Here is a 5,601-nt window from a genome sequence, read left to right as displayed (position 1 = left end):
GCAGGTGTAAATGTGTCCAAAGAGCACTGTGCTAGCCATAACTCAGCTCAGAGGAGACAGGAAGATGGCTCTCGGGCGGAGAAACAGACTGGTGGGGTCTGGCAGCAGTTCAATAGGTTCTGTGGAGGAGAGAAGAGTGAGGGGAATACATGCTGATAGTGTCTTTGTTGGCCATTATTCACAGAGAATGAATAGCGTTAAGTTGCTGCTACGGCTCACCCCTTCGACTCTTCCCTCTGGAAACCCCCGCCCCTTTTTCTCTCCCTTTATTTATTCAGCCTGTTTTGTTTTTTTCCTTCCTAAAAACAGCTTTCAAACAGGTGGACAACAGGTTGGTAAAATTAGAAATCACAGGAGGCTCGTTTCAGGCGACCAAACAAGTTACACAACTTTTTGTTGACATGGCAAGCGACGCAAGGTATAATGCCCTGTTTGTGCCAAACACGGGTAAGTACAGGCTCTCTGTCTCATTATGATGTGGCCGGCGATGTTTCTCCAGAAGTGAAGCTACGTCTCGTGTGTCATTACGGCAGTGGAGCTTTCTTTCCCCGGTGAAGGTAATTGCACTGGCGAGATGTAAATACAAAAACAAATCAGAATCAAAGCACACAAAGACTTTTGTTTTTCTTCCAACAAACATGGCTCGCATGGTGATTCATGTTTCGGAAGCAAACGCAAGACAAGCTATCGTCCCCGTTCAAATTACGAGAGCTGTATCGGAATGATATCGACAAGGTGAACCTGAGGACAAAGAGAGATAACTGAGGAGTGCAAAGTGAAAACTTCAGAAAGAGAAGGTGAATTTGATCGAGATAAACAACTTCAGTAAACAAACTCTGCATTCTAAAAAAAAACACGCAGGATAGAATAAAAAAAAAAAAGCCCTATTCATCTTCCCATCTTCTCAGCCTTTACTTATTCAGCACATAAGAACAGCTCTGTTGGCTTTTAGCAGTTTTCCAAGTTGTCAGAAGTTTGACTGTTCGCCAGCGTCTCTTTTCCTCTCTTGTTATTCATTACCAGCCCAGGCTGGATCAGGACCTAACTGAAAAAAAACAACTAAAATCCTGCTACCTCTCACTTGTGTTGCCTTTAAGAGACTATAAAACTATTTTTAGGGTGAAACAAATGTGGACCATAATTATCAGTTGCAGCACTGTTCATCAGTGTTGTTCCTCCAGTAGCTAGTGTCTCCAAATGTTTCACCACCTTCCTTCTTCTCTTCTTGGGAAGCCATCCTACTTTTAGATCTATAGCCGGTCCCCTGCTTGAGATAAAGCTGTATCATTAGCGTCACACTGTGATGCTCCAAATCTGTAAAGAGGCCGCCGTCTGCCAGGTTGGTGCTGGAAGGAATCTGTAAAGGTTGTAGTGCATTTAATCTGTAAATTGTAAACAGAATGGGATCAGCCTGGAAACACCGTCACCTTTTGATGCGAGAAGTGTGAGGTGCAAAAAAACGGAATCAAAGTCTAAACCACTTCCACAAAAGCCACCAGGGCTGAGGGCTGAGATACAGATATCGAGGAACCAGACACATGAGGAACAAACTGGCCATCAATGTAAACTGAGAGAACACGGAAGCAAAGATAAAAGTGGTAAGTTGAGTTATAGGTCTTATTGGGGGCTTGGGATGGCGGATTTAATGCTGATCTCTGTTAAAACAAAAGCATTTTAAAGTGTGTGTGGGGGGGGGGGGTGGAAGCACAGGAAATGCAAGTCAGGTGGGAACAGGTCAGGGGTCAGAGGTAAACAATAAGCTCGGTAAGCCCCACACAGAGTGAGGCCGAGGCCCGCCGGATGCACTCAATGACACCCGGACAGTCTGTCTACACCTTGCCCTACACTCCTCCTCCGCCTGTGACGGGCTTTTCAAACAACGTTTTCTTACATCTTTTGTCGAGGGCTTTCTCATCCTCCTTATAGACTCAGAAGTCAGCCTTACTTTTCTGTCTATTTATTCACAACACTGTGTGTCTGAAACACAAAGTGCGTGTGTGTGCGTGTGCGTGTGTGTGTGTGTGTGTGCAGGAAAGGACTATCCAAACACCTTTGGGAACAACAGCATTAAAAGCTTTCACTGCACCGGGCCTGTCATCTTTTCCTTTCTGTTGCACGACTGGATCAAAGGACCGCTGTAGCTGTGGTATGAAAGTCGTTTGTAGATACAATCGTGCTCTTTACACAAACAGAAACACAGGCCTGCCTGCATGCATACACAAAAGAACGGATGACACCACAGCATAAATGGAGTTAGATCTCTCTCATCAGACCATCCTAACAGGAGACATTTAAGATTAAAGCGGAGCCTATATGCACAATGATTGCCCAGAACTTCAAGTACGGACACTTAAAGACCTTTTGAATTTTAACGAGGCCGGAGAGACCGCCATCGCCATCTTCATCAGGGTGGAGGAGGGCCTAAGTGTGTGTGGAGTGGTCATGTGCGTGGAGCTGAATTAATGATATACGTGTGTGTGTGTGTGTGTTGGTGGATATACCAGATTACTAATCATCAGTGCGAAGACAAAGGCCACGTGTGTGTGTGTGTGTGTGTGTGTGTGTGTGTGTGTGTGTGTGTGTGTGTGTCTGTACATCCCGCCCACATATCTCCCCTCCACGTCTGCTTAAAACCCCATCAGCCGGAATGTTAGGATTGTCGGGTCAGCAGCGGTGACATCATGGCAGCCCGTCAGAAGCAGCGACGCGGGCTCGGCGCCAGTTTCCTCCTGGTTGCATCATCTACATGGTACCAGGCTGTGGATCTACGACACCCACTCAAGCCCTGCTTCCTGCAGCCTTTATGAGTCCCCAAATATTTGATAGAAACAAGGCATTGAGAAGTCCAACACATCATATTAATAAAAAAATAAAAAATAAAGGTTTGACACCAAGGGGTGAGAAAATATCAACATCTTCATTCATGTCACACAACGAATGAATCAGTGATGCTAAACATCAATGTTTAAACTGATCAAATATGGCACTCAACCTGCCAACACTTCATGCCTCCTCACCATGGCTCTAATGGGACACGAATGGGAGTACTGTGAACAGAAGTTAAGTCTCCAAAGAAGTTAACGAAGGGATAAAGAAGACGAAGACAGTCGGATTATGTCAATGAGGGGTGAAAAGAGATGAAAGAATCAAGCGTCTTTGATGATTGTCGAGTATTATCAGGATCATTGTATCGTGATAGGACGGTTATCGTAGGCCATGCATGGTGTATCATCATATCTTATCCCTGCTTCCACCTCCACTTGACAGCATCTGATGATGCGGCCTTGAATCATTTCATTTGGAAATACTGGTAGGATTCATTCCCAGTAGAGAATGGTCCAATGTGTGGAGTCTCCTCGATGACTTTAATAAGCTCTGTAAGAGCACGGCCTTCACCTGCTTCAGGTGGTCTGAGGTCAACAGTGGCTTGTTCCGTTTGTCTTCATAAGGACAAGAGTATAGCCTCAGAGGATTTGGAAGGAAGTTCTGTTTGTCATTAGTTACACACCACAGTTGCATAAGAAGCAAAAATCCTGTGTGTCCACATTATCCTCTGTAAAAAAAAAAAAAAAAAAATCAGCAGACTCTTCTTTCAGCAGACTCTTCTTTCATGGGGTCAAGTGTCAAGCAAACAGACGCTTGTGTGTTTGTGTACGAGAGAGTGAGCCGACCATCCTTCGGGTCATCGGATAAAGTGCACCTGAGGGAGGGGCAGGGCGCTTGTTTCAATGTTGCCATGGTAACCCAATACAGATGAGACCACCTGGTTGGCGGAGCAAGACAGGTGGAGAGGAGCAGAGGAGGGAGACCACTTCAGGATGCTAGCCGTGCCAGAAAATCCTCGATAAGTGTCCAAACACAAGCCGTATTGTTTGTGCCATGACGAGGGGGAGCACGCACACAGCTGTTGAATCTTTCATGGGGAATAAACAGATCAAACGCCCACAGTACGGTTCTCATTACAACGGAGGGAAAACTTCACTGTGAATATCGGATTGTTAAAAAGCTATGCCAAGCCAAGTGTGCTTTTTACATGCCGACACAAGTGGAGCAAAGTGTCCCAGAAACACACACAAACACATTCAAGTTTTTCAGATAGACAAGACGGACACACTGCTAAGATATCCGATTCTGCTGAACATGTGAAATACTGTTCTCATGACTAAAGAGAAGCAATCAAGTCAATGATTTTTGAAATGTATAAAATAAGTGTTTAGTCAAGGACTAACAGCTACTCTACTTTTTATGATATTTGCAGTATCTTAAACAGGTTAAACTACGTGTTTAATAAGAAAAAGCAGCAATGATAGAGTAAACTCAGTGGGTAAAACTCTGCAAACAACAGCATTTGTTGTACTCACCTCCCGCAGTCTAATGGTCTCTGTGACTGAGGAAAAAGGAAAAAGAGGGTGAAGGAGGAAGAGCAACCTGTCACTGTCTGCGTGTGTAGGGCTACCTGATCTAGCACAGTCTGTGAAAGAGACAGAGTGACAGAGAGAGAGCAATGCAGAGGGGACGGAGGAGGGGAGGAGTGGGGCGGGCAGCTGCAAGAGAAAAGTGAAGTGGTTCGGCCATTCCCCGTCACCCAGGAAACCAACGCTCTTTCAAAGAAAATCATCCAATGGTGAACACCGGCGATTGTGTTCAGACAAAAAAGTCACATGACTGCCAAAACACCACTCCCCATCCACAGAGTGAGAGGGGAAGGGGGGAAAAAGTTGGGAGTGGGTGGGGGTGGGGGGGTGGTCCTGTTGGTGATATCACATTCAGTGGAAAAATAAAGAAGACAAAGTAAAACCGAAAAAGAAGTATAGAAGACAGCGGTAAAGAAATAGGTGACAAGGTCTGACTCAACAAACTCTAAGTGTGTCTGCCTCACAGTCTCATCTTATACAAGCAGCTTTCTCCCAAACTGTTTGGCTGCAGCTTAATTCTGTTTGTTAAGAGGGACAAGGCTGAGCAGCTCAATAGTATGGCTCCGCATCGAGCTCTTGACTTAAGCATCCAAACTTTTTCCTCCTATCGTTTGTTATAGATAGTGTGCACAAAACATCCAACCACCCTTCCTACTGTGCTTAACCTTTCTTGACCAGAAACCAGGAGCATGAACCCACTGAAAAGTTGTCATTTCCTCCCTATACTGAATTGACTGGTTTTATTAGGCGCACCGATACAATAATCATCATATATGGGAAAATTCCAGCATGACATTAACGAAAAACATCAAGTGTGTTGCTAAGTGTTCAAGTCAGTCAAAACAATCAGTGAACAACGTTACATCTGCCATTTTCTTCTGTTTTTTTATTGAAGTAGAGAAGCTCAAACCAAAGTCTAGGTAGGAGAGCGGAAATGGTGTTGTAGCATTTCTAGTCTGAATTAAGCCGTTTTAGTAACTTTTCAGGAGGGAATGGTTTCAAGGGATGTCTATTGGTTTTGATCAGTGGTTCTCAAAAGGTTGGGCTGGGACCCAAAAGAGCGTGCAGAGCGGCGTTCAAAAGAAAATGATGCCAAAGTAGGCAAAGGAGTTTTTAAATGTTTGTTTTGTTTTTTTTCCTCCCCATCTCTGAGGTCATCAGAAATCCCGAGGCGCCATTTTTCATG

The 5,601-nt window shown here is 44.7% G+C and overlaps 1 protein-coding gene across 1 annotated transcript in view; it reads right to left on the bottom strand.

Moving 5' to 3' along the window:
• Positions 1–4,532, bottom strand: part of rassf7a (Ras association domain family member 7a) — a 30,901-nt gene extending 26,369 nt beyond the window's left edge. Inside the window, exon 1 of the mRNA XM_079347011.1 lies at positions 4,362–4,532. The gene's annotated coding sequence lies outside the window, so the exon portion shown is untranslated. The remainder of the gene's footprint in view (positions 1–4,361) is intronic.
• Positions 4,533–5,601: the final 1,069 nt, after the last annotated feature.

This window comes from Symphodus melops (genome assembly GCF_947650265.1).
Source record: "Symphodus melops genome assembly, chromosome: 6".
NCBI lineage: Eukaryota > Metazoa > Chordata > Actinopteri > Labriformes > Labridae > Symphodus > Symphodus melops.
Note: the sequence above shows the minus strand (reverse complement) of the source record. Positions and strands in the feature narration are given on the sequence as shown.